This window comes from Sorex fumeus, unplaced genomic scaffold, assembly GCF_029834395.1.
Source record: "Sorex fumeus unplaced genomic scaffold, SorFum_2.1 ptg000002l, whole genome shotgun sequence".
Lineage (NCBI taxonomy): Eukaryota > Metazoa > Chordata > Mammalia > Eulipotyphla > Soricidae > Sorex > Sorex fumeus.
In genome coordinates this window covers 68,242,005-68,259,875 of record NW_026606059.1, presented here as the reverse complement: position 1 = coordinate 68,259,875, position 17,871 = coordinate 68,242,005, and the positions used below count along the sequence as shown (strand labels likewise).

Genomic DNA, 17,871 nt, shown 5'->3' with positions numbered 1-17,871 from the left:
CGCCTCTGGCATAACTGGGGACCATATGCAGTCACTAGGGATTGACCCATGCTGGCTGTGCACAAGGAAAAGGTTTACCTGCTATACAAATGCTCTAGCCCCTCCCCCCCCAAACACTTTTTTAATGTGTGTAAGTTTAGATGTAGAACCTGGAGACACATGATAATGGTACAGTATAATTAAAAATACTCCCATGTTTTTGGACTCTGGTAAAGGGTAAAAATATACCTCATTCATGAATGTTAGTAAAGTACAAAATAAAAGTGTGATTATTGATTTCAAACACGGAACAGCAGGTAAGAAGCTTGCTTACATGAGGCTGACCTTGGCTCAATCCTGACACCCCCAGAACTGAAAACTGAATGCAGAGCTAGAAGTAAACCCTGAAAAATATTGGGTGTGTCCTTCTGCCTGCCCCCATGACCACCAATTGGGAACAGTATCCATTGTCATTGTTTACTATTCTTTTCTTAATTAACCAAATTGCAATTTGAAACGTCCTTGAGGGTATCAAGTTGCTAAGAAGAACGTGTGGGTGGCTGCAAATGTTTTAATGAAACAGACTTTATCACGATTTACCCACACTTCCTGTCCTGAGATTGTTCACAGCATAACCACAGCACTAGTATGTTTCTTCTGTGAAACATATCTTTGTGAAACTGAATTGACAGAGTTGCTGTGATAAAAGCAAATAGCACACCATTGCACTCTGGAACGGAAAACCAGGGGATTGATGATCAATCTGATGCCAAGCTTTGAGAAGTTAAAGAGTATACAACCGTACTACATTGTCGGAATATAATGTTCATAAGAAAATAGAAATGAATAAACAGACAGATTTGCTTTTTTTCCTTTTTTCCCCCTCGGGCAAAGAAAGAAATTACTAAAATTCCAAAGGCTCTATGATCAAAGCCATTAAGAACTTGTACTAAATCATTATACACTCTATATCAAACCTACTTATATCACATAGCATCTAGTATAGACATTTTATCGAAGTGTGTCAAAGTAATTGGGAGCCTACTCGTTACTGGGGACTACCTCTGGATTATCCAGACACACTGACCACACCTCTGTGTCTGAAGGTACATGTACAAGATATTTAGGAAATAGCTTCATGGTATGCAAAGAAATACCACAAGTGCAGAGACTATTCTTTAGAAGTCCATTTGTGGAACAGAAATTGAGTGCCTAAAAATTTCTATCATTTGTTACCAATACTAAAACAAGGTACAAAAATTAAAATACTAGCATTACGAAAGTTTTTACAAAGATGAAGTTACAACCAAATTAAAATGTGGGATGGGTTAATTTCATAATAGCTTTTCCTCAGTATTATTTATAGTACTGTTCTTCTCTCTCTCACTTTCTCTCTCCTTTCTCTCTCTCTTTGAATATTATTTTTATTGTAGTCGATGCAACATGGCTCCCCTATTAAAATTATGTTTTGTTGTACAAAATTACTGTATCTAACTCTACCTGATGAAAACAATAGCTGCTGTTATCTCGTGATCACAGGAGACATGCCATTGCTTCAATAACCAAGTGAAAAAATCCAAATTTTGGAGCTCCTATATTGTGCTTCTGTTCTTAAGGAGAAACCAGCTGTAGTCCCACTTGATGGCATCTCTTTAAAGGAAGACACCTTTAAGTCCTTTTCTGCAGAAGGAAATACTATGTAAGATAAGGATCCCAGAAGATGAGCTTTTGCAGGCATTTGGTTTTAATTTTGAGGCACATCTAAAATTTTAATTTATTTTTGTACTATAGAAATTGCTGCCAGCTTCTATATCTGTTTGGCAGCAATTCTCCCTCTAAAGGCCTGTTATGCTCCACAGGCATTTCAAATTAGAAACAAAGCCTTTAAGATTGCAAAACACATCTGCTAAGACTCTCACCTTGGAAATTAAATGGAGACAAAATGGCAAAACAGAGCAACTTTCACTGGACACCTTATTTCTCTAAGGATTGTGTCCTACATACGCTTGGGGATTATTAAAATATATTGACCACGTCCATCAAAAAAATGTTTCTGTTTCAGCAGCAGCTCTCTAGACTTACTTTTAGCTTTAAGATCAGTTAAAAGTCCTGTCATGTGATTGGAGTAATTAATGGAAAAATAATAAATATACAGTTTTACTCCTTTAGTTAAATTCATTTGTTAATTAACTTTACTGGGCATATAGAACAGCACTACTGTAAATCTCAAGAAATCTACACTTAAAATGGATTCTGAAAAGAAAATTTGTTAGGTAAAATGCTAAAGGTACACAGATACTAAGTGAGTTAACAATTAAATTTCAACAGATTGGGGCAATTGAAATCAAAGCTTTAGTAACAAGAATTTTAAAATGTTTGTAAAATTATTCAGGAAAATGAGACAATATAACCAAGGGAAGAAACAAAGGAAATTCAGATATATCTGTGGCAAACTGTGGGCAATTTATCATCATAAAAGTATGACTGAAGGATAAATCGGGAAAGAGAGACTCCTTTGTGAGGCTGTTGAATGCCAAAATTGAGTGGTTTGAGCCACCCACCGGTAGGCTCTGATGACGTTTAGTTGGAGAGGATTCTACAGAAAAAGATTTAAAAACCGATGTGATGACAGTAGAGACGTGAGTGTAGGGGAAAAATAATCTTCAGATAATAAAGCTGACATTATGATCATCTAAGTAGGGGGAACCTTTTATTGCTCCTGCTAAGGAGTTGTTCATACATCTATAATATATCCTTGTTCACAGGCCAGATAATATAGGCAAATGGGCTGTGGGCATACATGTACGAGTCTGTCCTGTGTTGTACCAGAGCCTGAACATGTGATCTCATGATCCTTATGTGGTTCATGTGCCAGATATTCCCCAGCCCTGGTTAACATGTGCAATGAAGAGAGAACCAATAATTGTGGCCCTGGAAAAAGGGAAACTGTCCTTTTGGAAATATTTATTCCATATCTCTAAACTTCTCATTTTTCTGCCATGCTAGGAAAATCAAAAGAACATCCAATTATTTCACTTAGATTATTTTCAAAATCTAGAGCAGTTAAATGATATACTGAGTTTTTATAATAAATATTTTAATACATTACTGTTAAACAACACACATGCATTTGTGTGCATAGTAAGTTTAACAATTTAAAAATAAAATTGTAGGTATTTTTAAATTATGAATACTATTTGCACTTTTTACAATGAATTTTTAAAATATTAAATACTCTGCAGAAGATTCATTTTCTAAATAAAAATATGCGGATAATGCAAAGGATTTTCAACTACCCTCCCTCGTTCTAACACACACACACATACAGAGAGAGAGAGAGAGAGAGAGAGAGAGAAAGAGAAATGCATTTTTTTCTTTTTATTTTTAGGCTTAAAATGTATTTTAATAAGGTGATGCTGATTTACTGATCCATATCTCAGAAAAACTCCAGAGTATCAGGGACAAATCAAACATGGTACACTAATAAAAAATGAACAGCACAACTACCTAAGACAGGCAAGCCAAAGAGCTACTGTCTGACCTTTAGCCTACAGCAACCCTATTTCCGAGATTGTACTGGGCCTAGCAAGCACAGCTGTGATGAGCAACATCACAGACAAAATTGGTGATCCCTGAGTTTTTCCTTACCCAAGAAAATAATGAAGGCAAGCTAACACAAGATTTTTTAAAGATATACTAAAATGAAAATCTCTAAGAGAAAATGTCTTCCTTAGTACATGGAAGGGTATATGGGATATAATAGAACCAGTACATAAGTTGTCTGTAACCTCTATGGGCAATTCCCACCTGAGAGTGAATGGAGCAATGGGACTAAGATCATGGGAGGAATGTTTGGTTTTAGTGGTACACGTGGCAGTGTCGTTGGGGTTGCAGGGTATGAATAAGCAAATAGAACGAGATAGACAAATGGAGTGATCATGAGTAATGGGGCTCTAATTGGATCCATTTTTTCATGGTTCCCTTAGGCTCAACAATCACATGAGACTTCAGGAATGCAACCACACAGAACAATATACCACACAGCATTGATTTGTAATGATCTCCCCTCCCTCGCCTCTGTCTCCAGCATACTCCCTAGATATTACAGGCAGGGAAGATCTAACTATTGGGAGGGATCCCTAATATTTTTCCAGGGTAGAATTCTGGCTAGTCTCAAAAGGTTCCTTTTCTTTAATGGCTTTAGGAAACTAGAAATGCAATTTTCTTAGTATCGGTGACATTTGTCTGGAGCAAATTCAGCTCCAGGAGCTGCATGGTTGAAAGCAGAAGCGGTTCCACCAATTGCCCCAATTCCTTCCATTGTAGCAGCCTGGCCAAAGTGCTCTGTCTTTGGTGGAGTCAATCCCAAAGTTCCATCTGGCATCATAGTAGTGGGTCCTGGAAGAGCTGGGGTACCAGCCAGTACATGAGCAAGAGGCATGACACCTCTGTTGTTTATACCCACAGCACCTCCCATAGCCTTCTGACTGATCCGCAGCTCCTATTTTCTCAAATCAGGGAAGGTTTTCTTGAATCCTCCCTGCTGTTACTGCATCATTTCTTCCTGTTGTCTCTGCATCTCTTCCTCGCAGTGTCTATGCTCCTCTTCCTGCCTGAGCTCCAGTTGCTTTTGTTTTTGCACTTCTAAATTATGGAGCTCTTCCATTCTTCTAAGTTCTTGGCACTTCATCAAATCCTGTTTCATGAACATGACCTGGTACTCAAAATGAGCAGCCTCCATCTCCATGTCCAGTTTCTCACGAGCTTCCTTGGTATTGCAGTCCACCTGGTCTTTCTGCAGCTTCTCCATCTCAGTGAGTGCCTTCCAGAGCATGGTATACTCACATGAGCCAGGCTGGGCACATCTGGATGGTTGTTCTCTTTCCTTGTAAAATTGCTGGTTCTTAATAACCAATTTTTCTGGTAATCCCTCTTCATCATTTAACCGGTCCAAGGGCTCTACAGTCACGGGCCTTGGAAATGTGGCTAGCAGGAAAGAACCTTCACTACATCTGTCCAGAGTTCAGCTGGTTTCTCTGAGAATTCAACAATGCCTTTTCCAGAGGGTCTTTCTCAATCATTCATAATGACCACAGCTCTTTCTATCTGGACAAACACACAAAAAAAGGCTTCCTGCAGTAGTTCACTGGACACATATTGAGAAAGGCTTCAAACTGTGAGGGATGCACTATGATAAGCAAAGCACACCTGAAACTGCTTGCCGCAGAGTGGCGTGTTGTCCAGCAACACTTGGGCAATCTCACCTAGAGTTCGTGTTTCTAAGCAAATAAAGCCAAAGCCCTTATCCTTCTCAATGAAGACTTCAGCAACTTTCCCATATTTCTCAAATAGTTTCCTCATTTACTCCTTGGTAATATCAGCAGCAAGATTGCCCACAAAAAGCCGGCTATGCTGGGTAAAGGTTTTTTCTCCTGGTTTTCTAAAATTCTTCAGATCAATAGTCAAGCCTTCATTTAGGTTGCTGGCTTGTTGCCCATTTTCAGGTGGCGGATGCTGTTGCTGCTGCTGGTGGTGCTGTTGGTGATGATGCTGACAATGCTTCCTTGGAGCTTGGTTTTGCTTCTCCAAGGTAAAGATTTTATTCCTCAGCATTCTTGCAACCCTCTATCAAGTGGTCTCTCCTTGATGTAACTGCGGATGCTATAGATGCTACATTTTCTTTCTAAGCTCCCGAATGATGGAACCAACATGTTACAATTGAGGCACATTTCCACTTTTCATACATTTTATTAAAGTCCAAGTGTTACAATCTATCCATGACACTAGGTAAAGCAGGAGGTATTAATACTGAGTAGTTTCTTTGTACTAAAGGAGTCTGGAGAACTGCTTATTCAAACAACCCTGGCCGCTGATATTTTTACTGGGTTTATAGTTTTGTCTTTTTCAGAGTTCCACATAATTATAATCATATATTTTAAAGACACTGACTGTTACATAGAAATACACAATATTCTGAGCATAAATTCTGAACTCCTTTAGATAATATACAAAAGAACAAAAGTTTTGGATCGTATTGTCAGCCTAGGTTTTTGTTACTGTATCTTTTGTTCTCTTAGGCTACTCTTTCGCGGCTACACTTTCCAGAGCTCAAGGGCTACTGACGCATCTGTTCTCAGTAGTACTCCTGATGGTACACAGGGCACCAGGCTGTGTAGGGACAGGGACCAGGCTACTGGCATGGAATCTGTCCTTTGACTTATTTCTCTTTGAGTTATCCTTCGTTTGTTTTCCAAGAAGCTGTCAGGATGTCTTCCAAAGTAACAGTTACAGTTTTGCATTCTAACCAGTAACCAGTGAGAGTTTCTGCTGTATTGCTTGCTCATCAACATTAAGTATATTGTGTTTTGGATTCTGTTACCTCTATTAGTAGCTGCAATGCTGTATTCATGTGTAAATGATGATGCATTTTTGTTTTTTGGGTTTTTTTTCCACATGACTACTTGTCATCTTAATTGTTTTCTTTGGTTTAGATCGAGTCTAGTATGAAACAAAATGCTCATTTTCTTATTTTAATATGTGAGTGATGATGGCCAGAGATATACTACCACAGGTAAGGCACTTATCATTTATGGGCCACACGTGGGTTTGATTTCTTGCAGTACATATAGTCATGTGGGTACTGTCAAGAGTGATCCCAGAGCACAAAACTAAGAGTAATCACTGAGCACTGTGGCCCCAAACCAATTAACAGATAAAAATGACCCGATAAGATAATTTCTTCAGTGAAATAACTTTGCTCATTTTTCCAGTGGCAATTGTGTAGGCATCCTTTACAATTCTCTATTTTCTGCTTTGATGTATTTTTTTATAAACATCACATATTTTTGGAAATTTAACTTTATAAGTTCTTAAAAGACACATCATCATTCTCTGACTTTTCTCTTCATTAAATAAGCAGATGATTTGAGCATTTTCCCTTCCATATGAACTTTAGAATTCTTTTAAGATGTACAGAAAATAACTTTCTAAATATTTCTGTTTTGAAAGCATTGACCCTCCAACTTCTAAATATTTTATATCTTAAATATAATGTTTTCCTAACAAAGAATATGGGTCATCACTGCATAATTCAGATTGTTGGTGTCTATCAATGTAATTATATATTTTATAGTATCACTTGATCACTTGACATCCCATTACTCATAGATTTACTCGAGTGGGTGCCAGTAATGTCTCCATTCATCCCTGTCACGTACTAGTGTAGCCCAGTGGTGTCTGCTCGCTCCAGGAATACGAAGAACCTACACTACCCCGGTGCCACCACATTCCAGGCTGCTTTCCTGAAGCTCAGGCTGAGACTCACGCATGAGTGAAGCCCCATAGAACCAGGTAAGCAGAAATCTGTGACATTGGACTCCAGGCTCAACGGGACCCAGAAACAGAGATCTTCTGCCTGCTCCCACCAATCTCCGGCGACCCAGGGATTACATCCAGAAAGCCCACCCTACCAGTACCAGATAAATATCTCATCGGCAGACCTCCACTACCTCCACTACCCAGCCGCCGCCACACTCTAGGCTGCTTTCTGGATTGCAGCCGTGCAACGCATCATAAAACCCTTAATACCCATCTTCCAAGATTACAGCACCATATTTGATGGGGTTCAAATATGGTATGAACCATGGGAAGAAGGGTGATTAGAGGCCACCCTAAAAGCCTTTACCCCGCTCAGAGAGCCTGGCAAGCTACCAAGAGTATCCCGCCCACATGGCAGAGTCTGGATCCTGGGCGTATTCGATATGCCAAAACCAGTAAATTTTATAGTATATATGCATATATTATATAAATACAGTATATATATACATACATGCATACCTAATATGCATTTATTTATATAAAGGGGCTGGAGCAATAGCACAGAGAGTAGGACATTTACCTTGCATGCGGCTGACCCGGGTTCGATTCCTTTGCCCCTCTCAGAGAGCCCGGTAAGCTACCAAGAATATCTCGCCCGCAAGGCAAAGCTTGGCAAATTACTGTGGCATATTCGATATGCCAAAAACAGTAACAAGTCTCACAATTTACTGTGAGACATTACTGATGCCCACTTGAGCAAATCAATGAACAACTGGAGAACGGTGCTGCAGTATATAAAGAATATTCTTCATATTTTAACTATACTTAGTTATATTTACATCTAACCTTTCTTCCTCCCTTATCTCGTACCTATTTTCTTCGTTTCTTCTTTTATCCTTTATCAATGTTCAGGAAAATGTTACCGTGATTTTATTTTTTTTAATTTATTTATTTATTTTTTAATAGTGAGGCACCATGAGGTACAGTTGTAGACTTACACATTTTTGTGCTTGGGTTTCAATTATACAATGATCAAATACCCATCCCTCCACCAGTGCGCATTTCCCACCACCACGGATCCCAGCATCCCCTCCCCCCCACCCCAATCCCACCCTGCCTCTGTGGCAGGGAACTTCCCTCTCTCTCCTTTTGAGTGCCATGGTCTGCAAAAGAGGCATTGAGAGGCAATCATGCTTGGTCGACAGTCTACCCTCAGCATGCTCTCCCATCGTGGGCGGATCCTCCCAACAGCCTTTATTTGGTGTTCCCTTCTCTTTCTGAGCTCCCCCTTCTCCTAACATGTGTGGTTCACTTTTTATTTCTTTGGTAATCTACAAAAGAGCAATTAAAATTTCTACTAGCCTTATATCCAAGAACATTGCTATAGTGTAGAATTTTATTTGGAACTTTCTACATAGACAATTACTTAATCTCTTTTGAAAGGAGAAAGTTGATTCCTTCCTTCCCAATCTGTATAATTTTATTTTTTTACCTTACTTTTACATTTTTATGACCTGATGTGATACTGTATAAGAAGACAAAAAGGTACTTATTTTAGTGGAATTGTTTTTCACCAAGAATCATAACTGCAGCTTTATTTGAGATTTTTCTTAGCCTTGTTAATAATACGTCATTTTCTTCCAGTTTTCTAAAAAATTTTATCATAAAGCTAGTATTTGATCTTATTGATTTTTTTTCTGTAACTCTTGAAATGGTGCCATAAAATCTTTTGTTGTGCAATGAGGACAAGCCATGTGAATTGGTTTAACCCAAAACCAGCATTTGCCTGCCTGAAATAAAGGTAAGGTAAGGTTCTAACATAATTGTGGTGAAGCATTCTTAAATGTAACTGGAAGCTTTAAAATGTGCTAAAAGTTTTGCACCTATTGTCATTATAAACATTATCCTATGAGTTCCCTTCCAAGTAAAGCCATTGTTTATAATTTTAAGGTAACACTGAATCATTAAGGAATTGTTCACTGTTTATATTTTTTAGAAGTGAATGTAGATAATTAGTATTATGTATCACTTAAATGTTTTATAAATAAACCAGTGAATCAATTTTAGCCTGGTTATTTCTATTTTGAGTGTTACTCAATTCATATATATATGTACATATATTTATTAAAGTTCTATAAGATACATAGACACACATATAGATATAATATTTATCTATTATTTCTTAATGTACTTAAACTGTATGTATTTTACATATGGTATATTTTAAAGGATGTCTCAATATCACCTAAAGATATCAAAATGTAGGCATAGGTTATGTTATAATATCTCTGTAGCATGGTAGCACTGTCCTTCCGTTTTTTTCATTGATTTGCTTGAGTGGGCACCAGTAGCATCTCCACTGTGAGACTTGTTGTGACTGTTTTTGGCAGATCTAATACTCCACAGGGAGCTTGCCAGGCTCTGCCATAATAATATCTCTAATACTTCAAAAATTCATATTAAGAAACCATGATCGCCTCCGCGCGGAGGCGATAGCACAGCGGGTAGGGCGTTCGCCTTACAAGCAGCCAACATGGCCGACCCGAGTTCGATTCCTCCGCCCCTCTCGGAGAGCCCGGCAAGCTACCGAGAGTATTCGATATGCCAGACACAGTAACAACAAAGTCTCCAATGGAGACGTTACTGGGCCCACTTGAGCAAGAAACCATGATATAAAATGTTATTAATAGTTGAGTTTCAGACATTCAGTGTTCAAACAACAATCCCACCATCAGTGTCAACTTCTCTCCATCAGTGCCTCCATGTTACCTCTACTTCCCTGCCACCCTCCTTGACAGCCACATTTTTAAGTTTGGTTGATATGGTTATACTTCTAGTGTTCTCCTGTGATGTTTCTTTACTCTCTCCTTCCCTCTCTTATTCCCTTATATTTCTATATAGGGATATCTTTCTCCACTCTCTCCATCCTGAGTCTGACTGGCAAACAAATTATATCCACATCTATGTTGTTTTTCTCTATTAACTTCATTTATTCTGTTGAATTCTGTCCTGTTCTCATCATTCTCTTGTGAGTGCTTTGTGGTAATCTTCTTCTATTTCAAGTTTCATCTGAAGTTTGAATGTGAAATTTCTTGCTCGATATTTCTTAGAATACTCTGAAAAATAACCTTAAATATTGGGTAAATAAAACTAAGGAAAGCAAACCCATGTAGCTTTCTCACTTGAAAGATCACCACCTGATAAACCAACGTGGATACCCTGAAGAGCTGGACCTGGCTTCCCCCAGCCCCTAACTCCCACACAGCCACAAATATGCTAGGCTGGTGACCCCAACTTTCTGTACTGTGCCTTATATCCTCATATACTTATATCTTTATATGTTTTACACCCATCCCCTAGGTCAGGGATTGGTCCCACCTCAAGGCAGTTTATTCTCTAAATCTACAAGTGCAGTGGGGATAGATAGGATGTGGGATTCCTATTTCTCAGATATACACAGTCTTAAACTTAAGTAAGTAACTAGTTGGCAATTTTCTGGGCATATTCCAGTAACACGGCCTGGGGGAGAAAATAACCTAAAACACATATTTTTTATTAGTAGTTGTCTGGTATAAACAATTCAACAGAGCAGTTCTCAAGTAACTGGGAATCTACACCTTTACCATTACCATAAAACTCAAAGAACAATGGGGAAAACTCAGGAACTCAGCTGCAGTTGCAGTTAGGGACAGAAACTCAGGCAAGTACCCAAGCCAGTCAAAAGTATACTATGCCCATACTTTGCACGTATTTTATAGACATCATACTGCACTTGAAAAAAAAAACCAAGTCTAGTTCAATATGCAGGAATTATTCTTACATCTGCCACTGGTTACCATTAGATCAACAATGATGATGTGTGAAACATGATATACTGCCTTGGCAGTATCTTTTTAAAAGTATGAATAGTAAAGAAAAACCATGACCCTAAGTGTGGAGCCTCAACAAACAATAGTCACTTCACCGTTGCCTCTAAGTATATGATTAGTTTCATATACATAAATGTTGGGCTGTAGTAATAGCACAGAGGGTAGGGCACTTGCCTGGCACATAGTTGACCCGGGGCCAACCCCGGTTCCATTCTCCTGCCCCTCTCGATGAGCCCGGCAATCTACCGAGAGTATTGTGCCCACACGGCAAAGCCTGGCAAGCTCCCCGTGTCATATTTAATATGCTAAAAACAGTCACAACAAGTCTCACAATGGAGAGATTACTGGTGCCCGTTCAAGCCAATCGATGAACACTGGGAGGACAGTGCTATAGTGCTACATAAATGTCTGGATGAAGAAAAATAAATTCATGCACACAGAAAACAGGCACAAGGTCTGGACATTTAAGGGCATCATTTGCACATGCAAGTGTGCTATTCAATCCCTGGAGCCACAGATCCCCTGAGTGTTTCTGGGTATGGACAGAATGGGTACAGCACCATCAGTTATGTGACTCCCTCAATGATCTCTGGACAATTTGTCTGCAAATATGACATATTCATTTTTTTCATAATTTTTCTATTTTCATTTCATTTTTTTCTATTGCCATGGCTTCTATTTTATTTTTACTGCATTTATTCCTATAGGTATCATTTTGAGAAGAAATGAGGTTCTGTGTGCACAAATAATAAATGGAAATTTCAAGGCATATCAACAGAATTTTTTTATAAATGGGTTATAGTTAATTTAAGTAGGTCATGCAGGGTATGCACGTATACATACGAATCCAGTGTTATTAACATAATATAGAACAATTCCAGAAAGTTTATTTCAGAGGTAGAATACAAACTAGTGGAAAATTCTTAGAGGTTCTCTTTGAACAGTACTGAGATTTCAGAGTTTATGACAACTAACTACTATAGCTCAACTTGGGGGAAGGATCAGAAATACAGTACAGTAATTACAAGTGTATAAGGAAGCCCTCTTACCATTCCTGGGTGACTGCCATATTGCAGAGCTGTGTCTTTAGTACTTCCTATAACTTATATGGATAAAGTCTTATGTGGGAAACGGCCATCAGAAAACCTTGCCATAAATTTCTCTGTATTTGAAGAAGAAACTGATAATACCACACCCAGTCTAGTTCTGTACATGGCAGCACTGATTCACTATACAGTTACATTAAAAAGGCAAATTTCCTTTTGAGATAATAAGGGACCATAAAAAGGTTATTAATTCCAGTCCTAACTTCAAGTCTATCACTTCATAATGAGTTGATATACCATTTGATAGTAATTTTAATTTTATTGCTACATAATCTTCCTTTGTTCATTCTGTCACTTCTGATAGTCTTTCAGATAAGACTATGCAAGTTTTATATTTTTAAAGGACATTCAAGTTATTTCATATCCTTCTAGGGCAGAAGACTCAGAAATAAATTGGCTATCCTCTCTGAAGTACTGATATGTTAATAGCTAAAACAAAATGTGAAAGACAATGGTAATCCACTCTCCTTGTAAAGATTTCCCCAACCTATATGTCTGACTGAAGATGTGTTGGGTCGTTGATCCATGTTTCTAATTGTTACATTTGGAAGAGTTACTAGCTATATTTCAAATACACTTAAATGTATCATATCTTCTCACAATCTTCTGAAGTTTTCTACCTGGGAAGCTTAGAATAACTGAAAAAGGTTACATATTTATATCATGCTTTGTTTGTCATTCTAGCTACGTTATTTCCAATTATTCTTTCAAAGTTTGTCTCTAACCCAGTTCTCTTTTTGTCTCTGTCTGTCTGACTCTGTCTCTGCCTCTGTCTCTCTCTTTCTCTTTCCCCCCCTTTCCTCTGGATATAGGCATATATCTTAGAGAAATGTGGATATATATATACATGTATATATACACATATATATGGTCTCTATGTATACATCTGTATGTACATGCTTTATTTAAATATTTATTGATTTATCATCACAAAATTAAAACTATTAAACATAAGAACATTCATCCTTTCATTGTAAGTTTACAAGTAAATTTGATGCTCCTTCACCCTTCTCTATTTTTATCTTGCTACCATCCCTTATTTATTTTATTTATAGAACACCTGAATTATTTTATTTGTAAAAGACTTTATAAAGGAAGGTTTTTTAAAAGTTTCTCCCATAAATTGTGCTCCAAAAGACAAATCCAAAAATTAAAAATATCCCATTACTTTAAAATATTTCATCATCAATATTGTCCTATTTTGCCAATTATAAATAAGTTGAAACTTCTTGAGTGTCTACAAAGTTAATCACTCTTAAATTTCAAATTATTATAAAACTCTTGTAATTATTCTTCTGACTTATTTGTTACCCCAAGATTTCTTGCTTTTTATAATGTTTCTATTTGCTCTTCATACTGTTTCAAATTATTTTAACCTCTGTTTCTTCAATAATCCTATGTTTCATGTTATTTTAATTTAAAAAGTACTCTTTGGGTGAGAAAGAAGGAACAAGGTTTAATGTGCTTGCTAATTTACAAGGTTGTTCAACCTAGACACTGTTTATAGTCCCTTGATCACCACCAGAAATGATCTCTGAGCACAGAGCCAGTAATAACCGCTGAGCACAACTGAGTGTGGCCTAAAAACTAAAGAAAGAGAGAAAAGAAAAGAAAAATATCTATGGTCTCTAACATTCTCAAATTTTCACTTTTACCTGCCACTCCCGGATCCCGTTTAAAGACCTGTCATTCTATGTCTTCTCCCTCTTCCTTATATGTCTTCCTATACCCCGTTCATTCAAGATTGTAATTTGATAGGTTCTAGCAAGCAATCAGATTATAAAATAGGAAACAAATTTGAGCACGGTATCATCAGTTCTCATGTCTTTCTACGTTGGCCAAGAGATGGCATCTCATGTTGGTTTCATGTTTGTGTAATATTGATATGCTATGATTTCCACATGCCTGTAAACTTCAACCATGTCAACTTCTAACATTACAGGCACACTTTGAGATTTCTCAGTCCTCTTAATGCTGCATCTCAAAATACAACTCTTCTATTTATTCTCAAAACCTTTATTATTCTATATATAACTTGTCATGTATTCTATACATAAATTTTCTCCAATTATCATGACATTTGGGCCCAGAGACTGATAGGTCATCTTACATATTTTGTACTTTACTACTTTTCATGGGTAGATTTCATCCTCAAAAATTATCACTAATTGGGGCTGGAGCACAGCAGGTATTAGCCTTGTACGTGGCCGACCCGGGTTCAGTTCCTAGCATCCCATATGGTCCCCGAGTACCACCAGGAGTAATTCCTGAGTGCATGAGCCAACAGTAACCCCTGTGCATCACGAGGTGTGACCCCAAAAGAAAAAAAAATCACTACTCGATCTTGTTCATTCCATTTCCACAATCCAACACCTCCATCTATTTAGACAACAATAGTCATCTTCCAATTAAGACTTACTTTTCTCAGTACTTCCATGTGATACATAAACCATGTTCTTCTGAAAACATACTTTGGATCAGGTCACTTTTTTATCATATTTGCATCTTACGATAAGAAGCAGTGACCATAATGAGTGAAGTATGTTGCAGTGATTCTTGTAACCCAGTAAGCTTATTCAGGCTAAAGGGAACGGCTGCCAACTGGTCCCAGCATTGTTGCCTTGAAGTTAAAATAATTTTTGCTGCCAAATTCACCAAGGGAAGACAAAAATCTTTTTATGGTTGTGTGTGTGTGTGAAATCAAACGTTTTAATGTTGACACCCATTAAAACAACAACAAAACTATGTGCTTAAAGCAAAAACACATCTTTAGTTAAGATGAAGCTAAATGGCAGTTTGCAGCTTCTTCGAAAGCAATTTTATTTCTTCTTATAGCTCTTTGGATTCAAGCTGTATCTTCTTCCATTCAAATTCTTTAATATCCATTGATATTTGTGTGCTTAAGATAATTCATCAAGTCATGTCTCAATGCGAGTCTCTTCATTACACATAAGCTAGATTCATAAAATTCTCCTGATATCATGAAGAATAGGAGCTTCTGAAATTGGGTGCATTTCCATGTAGTCAAATCTATTCTCTCTTACACATACTGTAATCTTAATTTCTGAGTTCTCAGTACTTCAAAAAATGTGATCACATTAAATGTATGTGTGCATTTCATTATTTCGTGATATTTAAATTTAAACATGTAATACATCTGGTTTTGTTTATTCCTAGAATAAAGTGAAATCATATATACACATGCTACATTTACACACATACACACATTATAATAAATAAATGCATGGCGATTTTTCACTGGATTTCTCCTCACTCATTACTTTCTATTACTCATCCTTCAAGATCTATGTTAATATTAACCCTCTGTATCCAAAAATAACGTATCTCCCAGCTACCCAAAAATAACATAACACATCTCTGAGTTTCATAGCATTTTATGTATTCTAAATAATATCACAACCTTGAGGTTAACTTTTATCACGGTCTAAAAACCAGATTGCAACATGATCTAAGGGACTGTGATATAGAATTCCTAAAGGAAATTTAATTGACTATAATAAAATTGCATTGGAGTTCAATATAATAAATCATATTGTTTGTGTAAATGGTGTAATTAAATAATAGACATTAATAACAATTGAGTTATCATATCATTTTATATAGCAACTACTATTAAATGAATATATATGTCCTTGAGTACTTATCATTACAAATATGCATTATCCTTTGTATCTTTGCTTCAACCTTACAAGCATCCTTAAATCCTCAGTTACAAGTTTGAGAAAACAATTTCTAGAAAAAATAAAATAACTACTGACGATGATAGAAAATAAAAAAAGACTGTAATGAAGCTTGTTTAATTTCAAATCACATGATTAAAAAGTCAGATTGTCAGTAAAACTAAGTCATAGACTTGATGAAAATCATAATGGTTACCACTGAAAAAGTCATGGGGGGAGAAACATGTAGAGGGATAGTTTTGGTGATGGAACTACATCAAAATTTTAGTTTTGAAGTAAGTACTATAAACAAAAGTGGAAGCTAACCCACCCATCATATTTCAAAAATATATATAAATCAGTGATTTACAAAAGATTTAGAAATCAAAGTTGAGTATATTTTAAAATAAACAATATTTAGTGATACTTTGTAAGAATGTAAATATTTAACACAACATAGTTGCCTTATCAAAACTACCTGTGGTGGCCAGGAAGACAATACAGAGTAAGTTTCTTGCCTTGTATGTAGCTCAATGAAGTTCAATCCCTGACACCATATTGTCGCCTAAGTGCAGATCCAGATGTAAGCCCTGAATACTGATGGGTGTGACCCCAGCCCACCAAAAAAGCTTTTGGTTTGTATATGCAACAAATTATATTTAAAATAATGATCCCTGGCTTCATAAAAAAACAATGACTAAATATTTGAACAATATATCCTTGGAGTAAGATTTTAGAGTAGGAAATGATGAATTTAAATTCTAGTTCTATAATTGTTGGATAGATAGGGTTTCACTATTCTCATTTGTACAGTGTGATAAAATAATGTATAACACTGGATTTTTATAAGTTTGTTAAGGTCATATTTTTACTGGATCTCATGCCCTTTGAATTTCTCTCAAGTGCACTTATTATCAATTACTATTGGTACTAATTCTTAGGTTGACTAACTACAATTTCATAATACTTAGAAAATTACAATTGCATTCAGGTTGAATAATTACTGAAGGCACAGCAAAATGTGCCTTTTAGTCACCTTGAAAGCTACAAATAATTTATATCATAACTCTCCATTCTAAGAACTATTGTTTTTTTTCTTAGGTTTTTTTCTTTGAAGCACCAATTTGCTCTCTATACAAACAATATAAATATTTTAAATGACGTTTGAAATATGTGTAACTATATGCAGTACTAAATTTTAATATGATTTAATTAATCAGAAATAAGCATAATTCTGATAGTAATTCTGATAATTCTGAGAGCCAGAGACATAACTCAATGGGTTGAGTGCATTCTTTGTATGCTCTTGGGGTTAGAAAACAGATATTCCACCCCAACTAGATGGTCTTAGGCACTACCAAGAGTGTCGCTGTAGCAGAGTAAGGAGTAAATCCCCTGAGCATTGTTGAGTGAGACCAAAAACAAAGATAAAACATGTGTCAGCATTAAATAGATCTATACTTCACCACCTAGAAATTTATAGGATGCTTTTGTACATTTTATACAGAAAAATGTGATAAAAAGCAGAATTCAGAAAGTGGAACTGGAGATATTTAAAAACTATTCAATGAATATATAAATTTAAAATAATTGTATTATACTACACATTCCCTGATTTGTCTGTAATCATAATTTCAAAATAATAAATTATTGATTATAAGATTATCATTGTCTGTTATGTTTACCTGTAACATGTTGCTTGCACATTGCTTCAAAAAAACATTTGTTCAAAGGTTCTACAAGCATTACTTGAGACCCACCTTTATGTTTAAAATTAACTTACACAATACAGAAGGAAATATTTAAACAGGCAAAACTAAACAAGTTATCCAAGATCAGACAACTAATAAAAGGCAGAAATTTAATTTAAGCTCATATCTTTAAAATCTCAGTCTCATTGTATTTCATTTGCATATGAAA

General features: G+C 36.4%; 1 protein-coding gene and 1 pseudogene across 2 annotated transcripts in view; both read right to left on the bottom strand.

The window, feature by feature from the left end:
• CSMD3 (CUB and Sushi multiple domains 3) overlaps nt 1–17,871 on the bottom strand; it is a 1,250,820-nt gene that overhangs the window by 754,750 nt on the left and 478,199 nt on the right. The window lies entirely within an intron of this gene.
• Nucleotides 4,205–5,592, bottom strand: LOC130036516 (non-POU domain-containing octamer-binding protein-like; annotated as a pseudogene).